The 19,959-nt window shown below is 39.6% G+C and overlaps 1 protein-coding gene across 5 annotated transcripts in view; it reads right to left on the reverse strand.

Moving 5' to 3' along the window:
* UBE2G1 (ubiquitin conjugating enzyme E2 G1) overlaps positions 1 to 19,959 on the reverse strand; it is a 95,011-nt gene that overhangs the window by 48,345 nt on the left and 26,707 nt on the right. The window contains exon 2 of one of the 5 annotated variants that reach the window (XM_054671069.2): positions 11,864 to 11,978. The exons of the other annotated variants lie outside the window; for them this stretch is intronic. The gene's annotated coding sequence lies outside the window, so the exon portion shown is untranslated. The remainder of the gene's footprint in view (positions 1 to 11,863; positions 11,979 to 19,959) is intronic. 5 annotated transcript variants of the gene reach the window in all.

Here is a 19,959-nt window from a genome sequence, read left to right on the forward strand (position 1 = left end):
ATTTACATGTATTGTAAACTTTAAGGACTTAAGAAATGGTACTTTTTGAATTAAATGCTGCGAAATGAATCAAAATAAAGAATTCTGTAACAGAAAAACGCAGGTGAAAGGGACCAGTGTAGTTACCAACCCCATGTAAATGCATAAATAAAACCAAACCACCATGAATGCTATAAGCTTTTATATAAATATATATATTTAATAATATATGCTGTCATTGCCAAGTGGCACACGTGTGTGTGTGTGTATTATTTTCTTGTTGCCATTGGTCCTATTTTTACATTATCAGGATTTATATATAAATTTACATTGTCAGGATTTTACATTGTTATTTTCTGTATTGTCGTAATTTTACATTATCAGGATTTCTGTTAAAAAAGAATAACCAATTACTAAATATATCTATATTTATGATTAGAAAATGGGAAGGGAATGGAGGGAAAGGGAGAGAGGTACTAAGGAATACATATGTGTTTATTCCCTCATCCTGGACATCAGGAAGTCAGTGGGTTCTGTCAAGAGTCTCAAAACTATTTAGAGGTTTTTATAGATTTTCTTCTCTCAACTTTAGGACTCTTTTAGAAATTAATCTCTTCTTGCGATAAATGTCTATCTATAGGTCAATAATTTCTTCAATATTACCTTAGCTGGGTTGTCATTCATATGCAACTTGCAACTTAAAGTATATAAATGGCACACCTATTACAACCTCAGATTTCAGCCCGCATGCATGCACTGAAAGGTGGATGCAAGGATGCCCAACGTTGGGAGACATCTGTAGGTGGTGGTTGTTATTACTAAGTAGTAGAATATTTTCAACTTTCTTTTATGTACTTTGATTTTTTAAATTATGAAAAAAGGCCATGTATCCTAAAGTAACATAGGAAAATAAAATAGAAGGCATTAGACACTACCTTCTTGCTCTCCAAAGACAACCACTGCTAACAATTTGCTGTGTATTCTTTCAGACTTAGGCTACACCACCATATACTATACAGAAATGGAATCATCCTTGTATAACTGATGGCCACTTAGCATAGTCTGAACACTAGATAACTCGTTTCCACCACCATACCTCTTTTCTTTTTCCCCCTCAAATATAAATAATGCTGCCTAGGTATGAGCTGAGAGGAGTAAAAAAAACAAAAAGTAAAAAAAAGAAATTATGAATATTAAAAAGTCTTTTTAAAAATAAATAAAAAGAAAAAACAATGCTGCCATTGCCAGGCGGTGTAAACCTGTAGCCCCAACTGTTCTGGGGGATGAAGTAGGAAAATCTCTTGAGCCCAGGAGAGTCTGAGGCTGCAGTGAGCTATGATCGCACCATGGCACTCCAGCCTGAACAATAGAGCAAGACCCCATCTTTAAAAAAAAATTAATTTAAAAAGAATACTTTGCACTCTCCTTGTACATCTGTGGAAGTATATCTAGAATATAAACTATAAACTGAACTGTAAGTCAAAGGAACATATATATCAAGCCACAAAATGTTTACTTCAATGTATTATCCCAGAAACACTGTAGGCAACTATTTCCCTACAGCCTTGCTAACACTGGGTATTTTTACTGCTGGCTAACACTGGGCATCCTTCTGCCACTGGCAATTTATCTTTGGTGCATTTACATATTTTTATTCCCCCACCCCGTTTTTTTTACATTGAGTGATTCTCTTTTTTCTGATTATTTGGATGGGCTTTTTAAGCATTGTGGCCTTCTTTCTTTTTTTGGAGTCAGAGTTTCACTCTGTGGCCCAGGCTGGAGTGCAGTAGTGTGTTCATGGCTCACTGCAACCTCCGCCTCCTGGGCTCAAGCAATCCTCCCACCTCAGCCTCCTGAGTAGCTGGGACCACAGGCACAAACCACCATGTCTGTCTTTTTTTTGTATTTTTGGTAGAGACAAGGTCTTCCTATGTTGCCCAGACTGGTCTTGAACTCCTGAGCTCGCCCCCCAACCCTGCCCACCCAAGTGCCAGGATTACAGGTGAGCCCAGCCAATTTGCCCAATGTTTGTTGCTATTACTTAGAGTCTAAGGGATGAAGGCAATATTTACATTTAAACCCCTAATTTTCCTAGGCTATTAGTGTGCGATTCAAATGTGTGTCTATAAAGTTTATTATAATTAAAGCAAAAGTTTGAAATTTGAAAAAGAAAATTAGCAACATAATTTTTCTTTTTTATATTTTGATTGGACTAAGTGTGGTATGAAACTCAAAAGCCAAACAAGTCAGAATGACAGCTTTGTCTACATTTTGAAATGCAACAATCTGAATGACAGGTTTCTAACATATGACCAAGTATTAAACTACTTTTAATGGAAGTATAAGAAGTGGATTCACATAAAATGCACAAAGTTAAAAACTGGAACAGGTAATACAAATACAAGATGTTCTACTCACAAACACATATTAAGATGGTGTTGATTCCTCATTCCTCTAAGTAGTCTCCACCCACTTCTTGACATAAGAAAGAAAGAATAATGCAAGCAGCAGACCATGCCAGGTCCAATCCAAGATTTCTTCCAAAGGGGAACAGGTGTGATTATGTCAAAGTAGCTGTGATCTGCTGACACTAACTCACCCTCTGTTGTATCTTCCTATCATGCCTTGAACTCCTCCTCAAACCCTTCCCTAAGATGGCATTAGGAGATTATATTTCTCTAATTCAAATAACTATTTATTTGTATGTGCTTCTTCTCATAATCACATTAGCAAAAGAAGAGAGCCCTGCTGCATGATCAGAAATGTTGTGCATGAAATATAACTTCTACTGAAAGGCATCTTGTACATGATCTTCTCCACATTAAGTAAAAATGGCTTCTAAGAAAATGGGATGTCCTGGGAAAATACAGGTGAACCTAAGTAAGAGGCCTAGGAAAGTACAAACACTGAAAGAAAAAATTGGAAGTAATGCATTTATTTAAAGGCAAGGGAACCAAAAGCTGAGCCCCTGACTTTAAGTATATCCCCTGTATCACACATAAGACTGTTTCTATGCAAGAGAAATACAAATGGAAGGCAATGTTGATGACTTGGCTATAGCATGGTGCTTTTCTAACAGTTACAGTAATACTTCATACAAAAATGTATAACCACCAGCAGCATGGAACCACTGAGCACTGTGGCAACAGCAATGTGCATTTCATATCTCTGAAGTGATGGAGGTGAAAGGAGAGAAACAGGAGAATTTGGTGAGCAGCTCAGTTGCAAAGCAAGCCCTGAATTGTTTGAGAGGTTTAAGAACAGTACATAAATGCATAACATTAAATATCATTGATAAATAAATTAGCTTCTGCTGATAGCGAGACTGCAACAAACTTTCCCCCAATGAATTGCAGAAAACTATTAATAAAGGAGAAATATTGGAAAGCAAATTTATAACTGACAAAAATAGACCTTTCTTAAAGAATGCCATCCTGTGCTTTGGTAAGAAATTTAAAAAGAAAACGTGTCAGGCTAACATTGCTTTTATATTTAAAAAATTGAGCGATGTTAAGCTAAAGCCTTTGCTGATATACTCTGAAAACCCAACAATACTTAAGAGCAACCTGTAAAACAAAAGTAAGGACTCATCACAACCTATGAGATTAAATATCAATTACTAATGCCATTTCTGATGCAGGATGATGATGAAGCAAAACTCCTTTAATTAAGGATTTTAAGGAAGAACCTAAGAAGGCATACGAATTCATCAAAATGAAAATGAATTAATCAGATAAGAAACTAGTCCCTTTCAATTTATTGCTGACCTCCAAAGTTTAGAGAAAGTCATCTCCCAAAGGAAAAATTATTAGATCTTACTAAGGAGACTGGGCTGAGAGAACAGCTTTGTCGCCCAGGCTGGAGTGCAGTGGCACAATCACAGTTCACTAAAGCCTTGACCTCCTGGACTCAGGCAATCCTCCCGAGCCTCCTGAGTAGCTGGGTCTATAGGTACATGGCACCATGCCCAATTCATTTTTATATTTTTTGTAGAGGCAGGGTTTCACCATGGGCATCATGGTCTCGAAGTGGGCTCAAGCAATCTGCCCACCTCGGCCTCCCAAAGTGCTGGGATTACAGGTGTGAGCCACTGCACCTGGCCAGTAACTAGTATTTTTAATGCTTTATATAATGGAAGAAAGGGGTGGAAATTTGTTACATAGATATATTTAGAGCATTTCATTCGCAACCCTTAATGTAATAATCCAGGCAAGGATGATCAATGGATGCTAAAACCATTAAGTGAAAAGGTCACTGGAGAACAGATTATGATGCCCAAGCATCACCCCACAGATTACTCACCAGTAAAAAGAGATAATACATCTTCGCAACGGAGAAATCTGGCAATCACCAAATAATTGTTCGAATTTAGAACCATTAACCCAAGAATGTGTATCTTCTTATTTGATGCAAAATGGTATACACAAGCTTCATCTATGACATACTCTTGCTCCTCCCCCAAAATGTTTACACTGAATCAAATCAAGCTTCTTAGGTTAGACCTGCACTTTCTAATATAATAGCCACTAGTCGCATGTGGCTACTGAGCACCTAAGAAGTGGCTAGTCTTACTTAAGATGTGCTGCAAATGTAAAATATAAACTGGATTTTTGAAGACTTTGTGAGAAAAAAGTTATGCTGATTCCGTCTTGAAATTATATTTTGGGTATATTGAGTTAAACGAATTATTAAAATGAATTTTACCTATCTTTTTACATTTCTAAATGTGGTTACAATTTTAAAATCACACATTAGGCTCTCATGTGTGGTTCCCATGTTTCTATTAGATAGTACTGCTACAGTTTGCAGGAAATCTAGGGGATGTGGAAATAAGTGAAACAATTGCTTTATTTATAAAGTGAGATGGGGGTCTCACTATATTGTCCAGGCTGGTCTCAAACTGCTGGATTCAAGTGATCCTCCCAACTCAGCCTCCCAAAATGCTGGGATCACAGGCATGAGCCACCATGTCCAGCCAGTTAAATGATTTCTTGAGAAAATAATTAGAAAAATCCACAATGTTGAATAGGATACTCTATTTAACAACTAGTTTAAGGCCGGGCGCGGTGGCTCACGCCTGTAATCCCAGCATTTTGGGAGGCCGAGATGGGCGGATCACGAGGTCAGGAGATCGAGACCATCCTGGCTAACACCGTGAAACCCCGTCTCTACTGAAAATACAAAAAATTAGCCGGGCGTGGTGGCGGGCTTCTGTAGTCCCAGCTACTCGGGAGGCTGAGGCAGGAGGAACGGCGTGAACCCAGGAGGCAAAGCTTGCAGTGAGCCAAGATCGCGCCACTGCACTCCAGCCTGGGGGACAGAGCGAGACTCCGTCTCAAAAAAACCAAACAAACAAAAAAAAAAAAACAAAAAAACAAAAAAAAAGTAGTTTAAAATCTTCAAAAATTCAATCTGAAGAGGATTCTTAGGGCCATCAAAGTATTCTGTATGATACTATAACGGTAAGATACATGTCAAATATTTCTCTAAACCCATAGAATGTACAATACCAAAAGTGAACCCTGATATAAATGGTGGGATTGTGGGTGATGACGTGTCAATGTAGTTCATCAGTCATAACTCTATTTCAGTAGTTTTAAAACCTCAACCAACTATTTCTTCACCTGCTAGCAGTTACATGGTATTTGTTTTTAAATAACTCTTAAAATTGTACATATTTACATTGCATGTATCACACATATGTACACTATTCTGTATAAGTGAATATATGAAAGAGACATATGCTGGAAAGACAAAAGTAAAATAAAGAGAGCTTAAGAGACTTCTAAACAACTGAATCTTTTCCTCAAACACAAAAAAATCCACCCAAAGCAATTTACAAATACAATGTAATCCCTGTATCAAAATCCCAACAACTTTTGGAAAACCCATCCTAAAATTCACACCCCAAATTGCCGAAACATTCTTGAAAACAAGAACAAAGTTGGAGAACTCACATGTCCTGATTCCAAGGCTTACTACAAAACGACAATAATCAAAACACTGTGGTATTGGCAAAAAGACAGACATATATACACCAATGAAACAAAATAAGAGCCTAGAAATAAAACCCTTGCATATATGGCCAACTGATTTTCAACAAGGTTGACTAGACCGCTCAATGAGGAAAGAAAATCTTTCAATAAACAACGCTAGGGAAACTGGATATCCATAAGCAAAAGAATGAAGGTGGATTCTTTCCTTACATGATATGCAAAAATTAACTCTAAATGAACTGAAAACTTAAACATAAGAGCTAAAACTTTAAAACTCTCAGGCGAAAAAATAAGAGAAAATCTTCAAGACATTGGATTTAGCAACAAACTCTTGGACATGACACCAAGAGCAATAGAGACAAAAGAAAAAATAAATGATCTGGATCAAAATTTAAAACTTTAGTTCATCAAAAGCAACCCCAAAAAAATATGGGAAAAATATTGTAAATCACCTATCTGATACAGGATTAATATCCAGAATACAAAAAGAACTCATACAACTCAATAACAACAAGAAAACCAATGCAAAAATGGGCAAATGACTTGAATAGGCATTTCTCCAAAGATAAAAAGATGTCTGGTCAACAAGCACAATGCAAAGATGCTCAATATCACTAATAATAGAAGAAATTCAAAACCACAATGAGATACCACTTCACACCAATTAGAATTGCTATTAAACACACACACAGAAAATGACAAGTGTTGACAAGAATGTAGAGAAATTAGAACCCCGTGCATTGCTAATGGGAATGTAAGAGGATGCCACCACTGTGAAAGGCGGCATAGCATGTCCTCAAAATATTAAACTTAGAATTACCATATGATCCAGCAATTTCACTTCTGGTTATATATGCAAAAGAATTAAAGCAGGGGGTCAAACACATGTTTGTACACCAATGTTCAAAGCAGCATTATTCACAACAGTCAAAACGTGGAAACAACCCAATTGTCAACCAACAGATGAATGGATAAACAAAATGTGCAGTATATACATACAACAGGATGTTACTCAGCTTTAAAAAGGAATGAAATTATGATACATTCTACAACATGAATGAACTTGAAAATATTATGCCAAGTGCAATAAGCCAGATACAAGAGGATAAATATTGTATGAGTCCACTTACATGAAAATACCTTGCAGCCAGGCGCAGTGGCTCACACCTGTAATCCCAGCACTTGGGAGGCCAAGGTGGGCAGATCACCTGAGGTCAGGAGTTTGAAACCAGCCAGGCCAACATGGCAAAACCACGTCTCTACTAAAATACAAAAATTGGCCAGGCAAGGTGGCTCACGCCTGTAATCCCAGTACTTTGGGAGGCCGAGGCAGGCGGATCACCTGAGTTCAGGAGTTCGAGGCCAGCCTGACCAACATGGCAAAACCCCGTCTCTACCAAAAATACAAAATTAGCCAGGCATGGTGGCTCATGCCTGTTAATCCCAGCTACTCGGGAGGCTGAGGCAGGAAGAATCGCTTCAACCTGGGAGGCAGAGGTTGCAGTGAGCCGAGATCGCGCCACTGCACTCCAGCCTGGGTGACAGAGCGAGACTCTGTCACAAATAAAAGAAACAGAAAAAGAAAAGAAAATACCTTGAGAAGTCAAACTCAGAGAGAGAAAATAGAATGGGGGTTGCCAGGGGCTCGGGATAAAGAGGGATGAGGAGTTACCGGTTTGTGTGTTTGTTTATTAAGACTTAGTTAAGTACAGTAGTGAGAAGGGGGAAGAGTAGAATGGAGTAGTTAAAAAGTCCAATATACATATCAGAAGTGTGGGACACATCAAATGGAAGCCAAGCATATTCCTACCTCCTTGTGTGGCAGGTCCTAAAATACAGACGGACTGTGTCATTACTCTGAATCACCCTCAAGCCTTCGACGTGGCCCACACCCAAAGACAGCACCATTAATAACCTATCACGTACTTAGGATTCCTCCCAATACAGTACTCAGCAGCCACACCCGCCAAATAAATCCATGATGAGACATCTGCCATCCTTGCCTTAACATAAGTGACCTCTGAGAACAAATCTGCCCTTCTCTTCCTTCTGCAGGAACCCTTTCTCCTTTCCTTTGTGTAGAGCTTCTCCTGTGAAAGGCCCATTTTGGCCCATGTGCAGTGCAAGTAGACCGATACTCTCAGTCTCACTGTTAAAGAAAGAGAGCAGAAATAACTCCGAATGGATCACCAAAATTTCTTAGTTATGGAAAGAATATCAAATTCCACCAAGTTGCAAGTCATCATTTCAGAGAATGGAAACTCAAAGCCTTGACTAGAACGATGGTTAATCTGGTTCTCCCAGCTGAGAACCCACATATTAAGCTAAACTAGTCTGGCTTTATTTAAAAACTAAGTAAACAAAATGAGAAATGCTTTTCACAAGTTAATTTTTAAAGTAAATGTACAAGGTATATATTGTTTTATGTTGTCCAAAATATCAACATACTGGTTTTGCAAAAGCCCTTTACTACCGTATGCATACAAAAAAAGTTCTTCCCTTGGGTGATTTAATAGACCTAGTAAATGTCAGATAACTTAAATATTTTCGCCAGCAAGAGATACAGTAAAGTCTATGATTCTGATCTGAATTCAGTGCCCTGTACCCTGACTACTGCAGAGGAGAAGGCGATAAAATAAGAGGATGCTGTCATGCTTGCTCCTTAGCTTCTTTTGCATTCCTCTACATCTTATTCCATTTACAAGTTTATCTGTGTGAGGTACCAAGAACCCATAAAACAACTCTGAAGTTATTTATACATTTATTCAAACTTATAAAAGAAACCTAAGCACGTAGAAAATTGGAATGTAGCTAAGTTTTTTTCAAAAACAAATTAGGAAATTATGTGACTGCCACTTGATGGGCTTCTGTGCTGCACTAAAAACATGACAATGGTGGGCGGGGCGCGGTGGCTCACGCCTGTAATCCCTGCACTTTGGGAGGCCGGGGCGGGCGGATCACGAGGTCAGGAGATCAAGACCATCCTGGCTAACATGGTGAAACCCCGTCTCTACTAAAAATACAAAGAATTAGCCAGGGATACAAAAAATTAGCCGGGCGTGGTAGCGGACGCCTGTAGTCCCAGCTACTCAGGAGGCTGAGGCAGGAGAATGGCGTGAACCCGGGAGGTGGAGCTTCAGTGAGCGGAGATCGCGCCATGCACTCCAGCCTGGGCGACACAGAGAGACTCCGTCTCAAAAAGAAAAAAAAAAAAAAAAGACACTTCTGTAATCCTAGCACTTTGGAAGGCTGAGGCAGGCGGACTGCCTGAGCTCAGGAGTTCAAGACCAGCCTGGGCAACATGGTGAAACCCCGTCTCTACAAAAATACAAAAAATGAGTCAGGCGTGGTGGCGTGTGCCTGTAGTCTCAGCTACTCCAGAGGCTGAGGCAGGAGAATTGCTTGAACCTGGGAGGCGGAGGTTGCAGTGAGCAGAGATCGCACCATTGCACTCCAGCCTGGGTGACAGAGCAAGATTCTGTCTCAAAAAAAAAAATTAGCCGGGCATGGTGGCATGTGTCTGTGGTCTCAACTACTGGGGAGGCTGAGGCAGGAGGATCGCTTGACCCCGGGAGGTAGAGGTTGCAATGAGCTGAGATGGCACCACTGCACTCCAGCCTGGGTGAATGAGACTCTGTCTCAAAAAAAAAAAAAAGAGACTGAGACTCTTCTTTCCACTATTAATCAACTTCTTAGAAGACACTATTTCCATAATTTAAGGACTTTAATATATTTAAAATGTAAGACATTTTTGTGGTTGGTTAAGGATTTCAACCATGACTGAAATCAGGGTTGTCTTCAAAATAATACTGATGTATTTTTTTGTAACCAATTCATAAACCATCTCTCTCTTTCCAGTATAACTTTTTCTTACTATCCTGACTAGTCCATTGCCATTAGGCTTTTTTAAAGGTATGCTTTTTTTTTTTAGATTTATAGTAATGTCAGTAAGGTTCTCTTAGACTAAAACTAAATAAGGACTAAACTATCACCAGTAGCAGTTCCTAATCGAATTAAGCCAAACAGTGAGAAATTCCCTGATGACAATTCATGACTCACCAGGAGAAAGCTTCAGTATCGTGCTCTTTGAGTGGAAAGACTAGCTTAGCTAGACTACCCAGAGCCATGAGTTATTGCATCTACAAAGTTTTACATGTATGACGTAAGAGACTAGTTTAGCTAGATTACCCAGAGCCATGAGTCATGCATCTACGAAGTTTTACATGTATGAAGTACATTCATGGAAGTGTCTAACGATTTAACACCATCTATAGTATGGGGCAACAGGAGACATGGGGACAGCAACAATGGAAAATCTAAATGATCCGCAGATTTTTAACACAAACCAAAGCCTAATTGTTTCTAAATCAACTGCCGCCAAGTTTCTCCCAGGCACTTTTCCATACGCCACTCCAAATTCAAAGCTATCTTCAAATTTTGCATACTCTTATTTGATTTTAGGAATGGGAAACGTTACTCTAAGTGTCAAAAAATAAATAAATGGGAAAGCCTACTTAGCTGGATGATTTAAAAAAATAAAATTTCAGCCAGTCGCGGTGGCTCATGCCTGTAATCCCAGCACTTTGGGAGGCCAAGGTGGGCGGATCACCTGAGGTCAGGAGTTCGAGGCCAACCTGACCAACATGGAGAAACCCTGTCTCTAGTAAAAATACAAAATTAGCCAGGCGTGGTGGCACATGCCTGTAATCCCAGCTGCTTGGGAGGCTGAGGCAGGAGAATTGCTTGAACCCAGGAGGCAGAGGTTGCGGTGAGCCAAGATCGCACCATTGCACTCCAGCCTGGACAACAAGAGTGAAACTCCATCTCAAATAAATAAAATATATTTTATTTATTTATTTATTTATTTATTTATTTATTAGAGACGGGGTTTCACCATGTTGGCCAGGCTGGTTTCAAACTCCTGACCTCAACAGATCTACCCACCTTGGCCTCCCAAAGTGCTGGGATTACAGGCATGATGAGCCACTGTGCCCTGGCCAGAAAAATAAAATTTCTAAATGCCAAAATAGCCATAAAAAATTAAAAGGCAAATAATTACTCTTATAAACCTTTAAAACCACACACACACACACACACACACACACACACACACACACACACATTCCAAACTGTCAAGGTGCTCACCTTTCTTGGGAATTTTTAAAATAATTTTCTTTTTACCTAGCAGAATCAAACATTTTTTAAAGTTCCTGGTGGTATGAAGAACACAATAAAAAGTGGCACTTTCATACAGTTAATAGTGGAAATACAAATTAGCAAAGCCTTTCTAGAAGGCAATCAGTAATATTTATGAAGAACCTCAAAAATATTTATTTTCCTTAACTAAGAAATGACCAGAAATTTATCCGAAGAGAAATAATCAAGGATTATGTATAAATGTTTTCATAAGGAAAATCCACAGAAGCATTAATTATAATTTAAGTGGTTTACAACTATAATTTGAAAACCCAGAAGTCAAGATGTGGGGAATATGATAGTAGCAGCATATGAAAGAATGCTATGCATCTATTTAAAATACTTTACAAGAATATTTCAGGACATGGGGAAATATTTACAATTTTTAAAAGATAAGATATTCTGAATATATCTAACTCTTAAAACACATACACTACACACTTTTGACAACAAAAAGCTTTGGCCTAATCGTGTCTTCTAGTTCAAGGTGTCAGTGCGGGCACATGTGCTTATCTCCTCTTCCCTCCTAAGAAGTTAAATAAATTTTTCTAAAGAAATTAAAAAATAACTTTTTAATTTAAAGTATATTAAAAAAGACCAGGTGGATTGCCCATGGCTCTGAAAGATGAAAACGGATGGAAGAACGTGAACTGAGTAAGCAGAGTGGAGGGAGCAGAGAGCAGAATACTCACAGAGGAGCTGCAGCGAAGGAGGAAGGCTAATCTTCTGGGCAGAACCCCAGAGAGGCGCCAGTTCAGTGACCGTCGTACGAGGGAGGTCAGTAGTGAGAAGTGGGACTGAAAACATCTGTCATAGCAAGAAGTCAACAGAGAATGTCTAAAGTTGATAAACCAAAAAATAAACACTATAAATATATTATTTAGAAGCATGGAGTTAAGCCCCCAGGAGATCTGAACCTAAAAGGTTTTAAAAAGCAGTTGCCTCTGGGGAATTCTTCATTATCCTTCACTGAATGCATTGTTCACTATTAGGCCTCTTGAATCACTGGTATTTGATTATTTGGGTTTTTTAAAGCTAAGTATATATACATATACATAATGTTGGTTTTTAAGTTTTTATTCTTTTTTTATTTTACATTGTGTTCACTTTGCTTTCATACACAAAACTCAATTTTACTTCTTGTCCACTAAGTCAGAGGCTATATTCTATTTGGCAGTGTTTTTCAACCGTAAGTCACACAGTCATGAAATAGATCTAGTGGAACATAACCAGCACTCATTTTTCCTAACAGAAACAAAAAATAAAATAGGGTTATTGTTGGTGAAGCTTTCATTTCAGCCACAAATGTTTAATAAAAATGCATGTGCTGGGGTACTATGGAAAATACCTTCCCTATTGTATCTACTCTCAACCCAGCAGGCAGAAGTAATCCTGGAAAAATGTGAGTCACATCATGTCACTATACCAACAGCTTCCCATTCTCACTCAGAGCAATGGCCTGTGTGATGGCCTATAGGGTCCTTCAGAATTAACCAGCATCTCTCTCCAACCTTCAGCTAACCGCTCTGCCACCACAGGGGCTTTAACCAGCATCTCTCTCCAACCTTCAGCTAAGTGCTGTGCCACCTCCCTCCAGCGTTCAGGGGCTTTAACCAGCATCTCTCTCCAACCTTCAGCTAACCGCTCTGCCACCTCCCTCCAGCATTCAGGTCAGCCCCACTTCAGGGCCCTTGTGCTTGCCTCACCTAACCTCTGCATGATTCACTCATTCACCTGAGTTCCTCGGTCCACTGTCACCCTATTTTTAATGAAACCCCACCCCCTTACACACTCCTTATTTTATCCTCTTTCCCTGTTCTAGTTTCCACACAGCACTCTACACTTTCTATTAATTCTTCTCTCCCCTACCCTAACTACAAAGCAAGCTCTATAAGAACAAGGGTTTTTGTTTATTTACTGATATAGCCCCAGGACCTGTGACAGTCTCTGGCAGTAAATACTTGCCCAAGAAATGAATTACTTAAAAATATGTATCACTTTAGGAAAAAGCCATGTTATTGGCAATGAAACACAACAATTCTTAAGTTTGGAACACAAGAAATTTGGGTAGGAATTTTGATGGTTGAGGATAAGCTACAATTCAGATGCCAGACCGTAAATTCCACCTATCGCAATATTGAGTAAGTTGCTGGCATACTCTAAATGTGCAAGTCTACTGAAATGACCTTCGTTCACATCAAAAGTAATGTAAAGAATGTGTGTATCTCAGCCATCATTTTAAAAGAAGAGAAGAAAAAAACTTACGGGCGAACCTGTTCCCTAAACAGCTAAAATATGTAAAATGTAAAAGACGGGCCGGGCGCGGTGGCTCTGTCTGTGATCCCAGCACTTGGGAGGTCGAGGCAGGCAGATCACCTGAGGTCAGAAATTCGACACCAGCCTGGCCAACATGGAGAAACCCCATCTCTACTAAAAATACAAAAATTAGCTGGGCGCTGGCCAGGTGTGGTGGCTCACACCTGTAATCCCAGCACTTTGGGAGGCTGAGGCGGGTGGATCACAGGGTCAGGAGATCGAGACCATCCTGTCTAACACAGTGAAACCCCGTCTCTACTAAAAATACAAAAAATTAGATGGGTGTGGTGGCACGCACCTGTAGTCCCAGCTACTGGGGAGGCTGAGGCAGGGGAATCTCGAACCCAGGAGGCAGAGGTTGCAGTGAGCCGAGATCGCACCACTGCACTCCAGCCTGGGTGACACAGTGAGACTCCGTCTCAAAAAAAAAAAAAAAAAAAAGTAGAAGACTTACACCTTTTGCCTAACTCGCAGTCAAAGTCTCACTCTTAGTAACCACAAGTTGTACATGTTCACAGTTTTCACTATTCCCTTCAACCCTGAATGAAGACCGGGGGGCTTATCACTGATCACCTTCATTTCCTCAGAAGAAAACAAAGAGGTGACTGGCATTCAGGAGAAAATCACATAGCAGGTCTTGAACTGTGGCACATGAATGGCAGAACATGTCAGTTATAATTTCCATGGTTTTTTTTTTTTTTTTTTTGACAGGGTCTCACTCTGTTGCCCAGGCTGGAGTGCAATGGCATGATCATGGCTCACTGCAGCCTAGGCTCAAGCCATCCACCTGCTTTGGCCTTCTAAAGTGCTGGGATTACAGGCATAAGCCACCATGCAAGGTACATTTCCATTATATTTTCTAGCACATTTTGTAACTCACTGAATGAAAAAAAAAAATCTTTGGGAAAAAGTCATTGAACACTTCTCCCTCATAAACAAAAAAACACATGGCAAAATCAGATTTCTACTGTGTACAAAAGTTTATCCAACTGTAAAAAACAGTATCTCTAAACCTGCTTTTCTATATTTCATGCCATTAATAAAACACAAGACTTGATAAAACCATTTTACTCATCACTTCTTAGAGAGTAAATTTTAATATTAGTTACTGTGTAACTGGTTTTAACCCATCTTCTCAAAAACAATGTGGTTTTACCTGTTTGTGTGTTTGTTTTTGAGAGGGAGTCTCTGTCGCCCAAGCTGGAGTGCAGTGGCACAATCTCAGCTCACTGCAACTTCTGCCTCCCCAGTTCAAACGGATTCTCCTGCCTCAGCCTCCCGAGTAGCTAGGATTACATGTGCCCACCAACACGCCCAGCTAATTTTTGTATTTTTAGTAGAGACCGCTTTCACCATGTTGGCCAGGCTGGTCTCAAACTCCTGACCTCAACTGATCCACCTGCCTCAGCATCCCTAAGTACTGGGATTACAGGTGGTTTTACCTGTTTTTACTGTTAAGTAAAAGTTTTTTTAAAAAGAGGAAATAAATGAGACAAGTTGAAAGAGCAACTCACAGACATAAATATATAAAATTGAATGAAGTACTGAAGCCACTGGCAAAATGAAAACCCCATCATATATAGGAAGTAGTCAACCTGATACTGATGAAAACAAACATGATATCAAACAAAATCTCAAGAAAATTACATCGAGCACAGCAGAAAAGAACAAAGGAAGCATTTAGAAAAGTAATGAAATGGAAGACAGGAAATGAAGATAAACAATCATAAAACTGATGTTTCTTGAGTAAAGAAAAATAAAAATGAATGCATATTAAAAGGTGTATAAGAAAATATTCCTGAATCTGCAGTTTGAATGGCTTACCATTTAACAGGAAAATGTAATAGAGAATCACACCAAGACCGAGTTATATCCTGATGAAGTTACTGAACTTCAAGGATAAAGAAAGAATTCTAGCAATACTCAGGCAGAAGTAGGTCACCTACAAAGGGAAAAAAACAGTCAGGCTGGCCCCAGACTTCTCTAGAGTAACCCTAGATGCCAGAAGATAATGGAATAGTGTCTGCTGGGTATTAAGAGAAAGGGAAACGTAACCCAAAAATTCTGTAACCAGCCAAAACATCATGTTGCTTGTGAAAGCCACTAACAGACATTTTTGAACAGAAGAGCACTCAAACAACCACTCCTGAAAAAACTATTTGATAAACATAATAGATTTAAATATATTAAAGCTATAGCTTTATAATACCCATAGAACTACAAACTACCATGTTTAATCTATTCTAAGATGTACCTTTTTCACATTTTTGTCTATCTGAAATCAGCATGCATATTTCAATCAATGGTACGTCATAGTTTCTTTGACAGCATTTAACTGTATTAATGGTATACAAAATAACGAAGCACACAACCACCAACGGTTTCTTAGACATAACGAAATACAGTATATAACTTACAAAATGAGACAGAAGGGAGAGCAAATAAAGAAAACAAACCATGTAGTTTAAAAGAAGAAAACCAAGCCAGACACTGTAGCTCACACCTATAATCCCAGCACTTCGGGAGGCCAAGGCGGGAGGATCACTTGAGGTCAGGAGTTCGAGACCAGCCTGGCCAATATGGTGAAATCCCGTCTCTACTAAAAATACAAAAATTAGCCGGGCATGGTGGCAGGCGCCTGTAATTCCAGCTACTCGGGAGGCTGAGGCAGGAGAATCGCTTGAACCCGGGAGGTGGAGGTTGCAGTGAGCCCAAGATCATGCCACTGCACTCCAGCCTGGGCGACAGAGCTAGACTCTGTCTCAAAAAGAAAAGAAAAGAAACATATAGATGACAACAAAACAAATACACTAATATTATATAAGCAAAGCAAAATATATAACATTAATGTAAATGATTAAAAGCATCTCAAATTGAGTCAAGACTAACCTTGATCCAACTACAAGGGTCTACAAGAGACAAATCTAAAATAGAGACTTTGAGAAGTTAAAGTAAAAGGTTAGATAAAAGCATACGTAGCAAGCATCAACACCCTTTCAAAACCAGCTGAATTCAAACTGAAAGAATATTAAAGGAGGCAGAAAAGGGTCATTTTTTATAATGATCAAGATTACAATCTATAAAGATATGTTATAAAACTATATATACCAAAATTTTCATAATATATAGTTACAACAAAAACTTTTTTTTTGAGACAGGGTCTTGCTCTGTCGCCCAGGCTCAAGTACAATGGTGCAAGGCTCACTGCAACCTCCACCTCCCAGGTTCAAGTGATTCTCCTGCCTCAGCCTCCAAAGTAGCTGGGATTACAGGCATGCACCACCACACCCAGCTAATTTTTGTATTTTTAGTAGAAGGGAGGTTTCATCATTTTGGCCAGGCTGGGATTACATGTGAGCCACCGCACCCGGCCAGAACAAAAATTTCAAAGAAATCTAAGAAAAACTTTTAGGCAGAAGTAAGAATATAAGATTATCATTTTCTGAAAGATCAAATACATAAACGACAAAATGGCTGAACATATGAAAGAATAAGATCAAGTCTCTATGCAACAGTTATAAAAACTGATCATCAATTTAGGCCATTAACACCTCAAAAATTTCAAGGAAGTAGAAAGAGTCTATACAATCTGACAATGAAACAATTAAGCTACTCCCCTTAATGCAGTAGACTTGACATTTATGTACTCTCTCTCCTTAAATTACTTCAAGTAATTGAATGGAGTAATGTAAATCAAAATCAATAGAGATTACCTAGAAAATAACAATGATAAAAACTGCCCATATAGAAATCTCTGGTACGACTGGGCCTAGCGGCTCACACAATAAAAAAAGTTAGCCGGGCATCCTGGCGCGTGCCTGAAGTCCTAGCTACTTGAGAGGTTGAGGTGGGAGGATCCCTTGAGCCCAGGAGGTCAAGGATGCAATGAGTCGTGTTCATGCCACTACACTCTAATCTGTGTTAAAAAAAAAAAAAGAAAGAAAGAAAAGAAAGAAAGAAAGAAAGAAAGAAAGAAAGAAAGAAAGAAAGAAAGAAAGAAAGAAAGAAAAGGAAAAAGAAGGCTGGGGGCAGTGGCTCACGCCTGTAATCCCAGCACTTTGGGAGGTCGAGGCAGGTGGATCACCTGAGGTCAGGGGTTCGAAACCAGCCTGGCCAACACGGTGAAACCCTGACTCTACTAAAAATACAAATGTTAGCCAGGTGCGGTGGCGCATGCCTGTAATCCCAGCTACTCGGAAGGCTGAGGCAGGAAGATCACTTGAATCCGGGAGGTGGAGGTTGCAATGAGCTGAAATCACGCCACTGCACTCCAGCCTGGGCAACAAGAGCGAAACTCGGTCTCAAAAAAAAAAAAAGAAAAGAAAAAATAAAAAGAAGAGAAAAAAATCTTTGGTACACTAATAAAGCTATACTCAGAGGAAGAGAGCCACAGCCTAAACACCTTCAACTGAGCAAGAATTAAATGAGCATTCAACTCAAGGTTAGAAAATAAACATTTAAAAATAAGAACAAGGGAATTCAAAGTTACTCAAGTAAGATAACAGAAGCCTGCAGAATTAATTCTAAAACCTAGGAGCAGCCAGGAATGGTGGCTCATGCCTGTAATTCCAGCACTTTGGGAGGCTGAGGCGGTTGGATCACGAGGTCAGGAGATCAAGACCATCCCGGCTAACATGGTGAAAACCCATCTCTACTAAAAATACAAAAAATTAGCCAGGCATGCTGGCACGTGCCTGTATTCCCACCTACTGGGGAGGCTGAGGCAGGAGAACTGCTTGAACCTGGGAGGCAGAGGTTGCAGTGAGCTCAGATCGCGCTACTGCACTGCAGCCTACGCAACAGAGCGAGACTCCGTCTCAAAAAAAAAAAAAAACGAAAACAACTTAGGCGCTATATTTTGATGGGAGGGGAAAAAAAACAGACAAACTATTAGCTGGACTAAAAAAACAATTATATGAAATTAGGGACTGAAAAGGAAGTAAGATAATAGGGAAGAAATAAAAATAAGTATAAAATACGTTTCCAGTAAATCCTAAGCTGCTAAATTTTAAACACAGATACAATGGATGATTTTCTGGGAAAATATAAATTGTCGAAAGCATCTAACAGAATTAGAAAACACTCCAATAACTTCCGAAGATTCGCATAAGTTACACAGTTAGCTCCCCCCTCAACTCCAAATACCAGTCCCAGACATTTTCATAGTAAGTAAAAGGTAATTTCAAAGGTAATTCTTTTATTAAACTATCCTATGAAACAGAAAAACTTCCCAATTCATTTCCTAAGCCAACTGTGTATAGACAGCAGAGTATACTCAATAAAAATTCTAAATTATAATAGCAAACTCTGTATTATATTTATCTCAGACACTGGTCTAGCTAGGCAGTATGCATGCTTCAGCTCATTTACTCTCAAAACAATTTGATGATCTGGAGTGAGAGTCAAAATATTTAACAGCAGGTATAGAACAGATGCCGATCAATCAGAAAAAATGCCAGAGCTAGGCTCTGCTGCAGCACCATCCTCTTTGTGCCAAACATAATTATCCCTTCAGCGGCTAGATAACCAAGGAAGGGGCAAGTATCTTAACGACCCGTACAATGACGGTGCTAGTGCCTACTGACCGAGCACTACTCCCTGCTCGGGGGAAATGTCTGGGACTGGTACCGCTCGGGAGTAGTTCTCAGTCAGTCACAATACCATAGTAATGGTATTATCCACCTCTATTTTACCGGTATTCTTTCCTTTTAATATCAGGAATGTATATTACATTTTATGAAAATTTTTCAACAACAGTAACAACGAACGCTTTTTCTTTTCGACATTAACATCATGTTAGATCAAGAGATTAAACCTGAGTTTGTGGAAGATTGACACCTTTTAAGTTTCTTCTTGGGTTATATTTACTATTATTTTATTTTAGAAAGGCCACATAGCATAGAGGTTAAGTGCCTAATTGCTGGAGCCTCAATGTGTGGGTTCAGACCCAGGCGCTTCTCTATTTTTTTTTTTTTGAGATGGAATTTCACTCTTGTTGCCCAGGCTGGAGTGCAGTGGTGCGATCTTGGCTCCCTGCAACCTTCGACTCCCGGGTTCAAGCAATTCTCCTGCCTCAGCCTCCCAAGTAGCTGGGATTACAGGCACCCACGACCACGATCGGCTAATTTTTTGTATTTAGTAGAGACGGGGTTTCAGCATGTTGGCCAGGCTGGTCTTAAACTCCTTACCTCAGACGATCCACCTGCCTTGGCCTCCCAAAGTGCTGGGATTACAGGCGTGAGCCACCGCGCCTGGCTCAAGCTCTTAACTCTTTTCGGCGGATCACCTGAGGTTGGGAGTTCGAGACCAGCCTGACCAACATGGAAAAACCATGCCTCTATTAAAAATACAAAATTAGGCAGGTGGTAGCGCATGCCTGTAATGCCAGCTACTCGGGAGGCTGAGGCCACAGAATCACTTGAACCCGAGAGGTGGAGGTTGCGGTGAGCCGAGATCATGCCATTGCGCTCCA

The sequence above is a fragment of the Pan troglodytes genome, chromosome 19 (genome assembly GCF_028858775.2).
Source record: "Pan troglodytes isolate AG18354 chromosome 19, NHGRI_mPanTro3-v2.0_pri, whole genome shotgun sequence".
NCBI lineage: Eukaryota > Metazoa > Chordata > Mammalia > Primates > Hominidae > Pan > Pan troglodytes.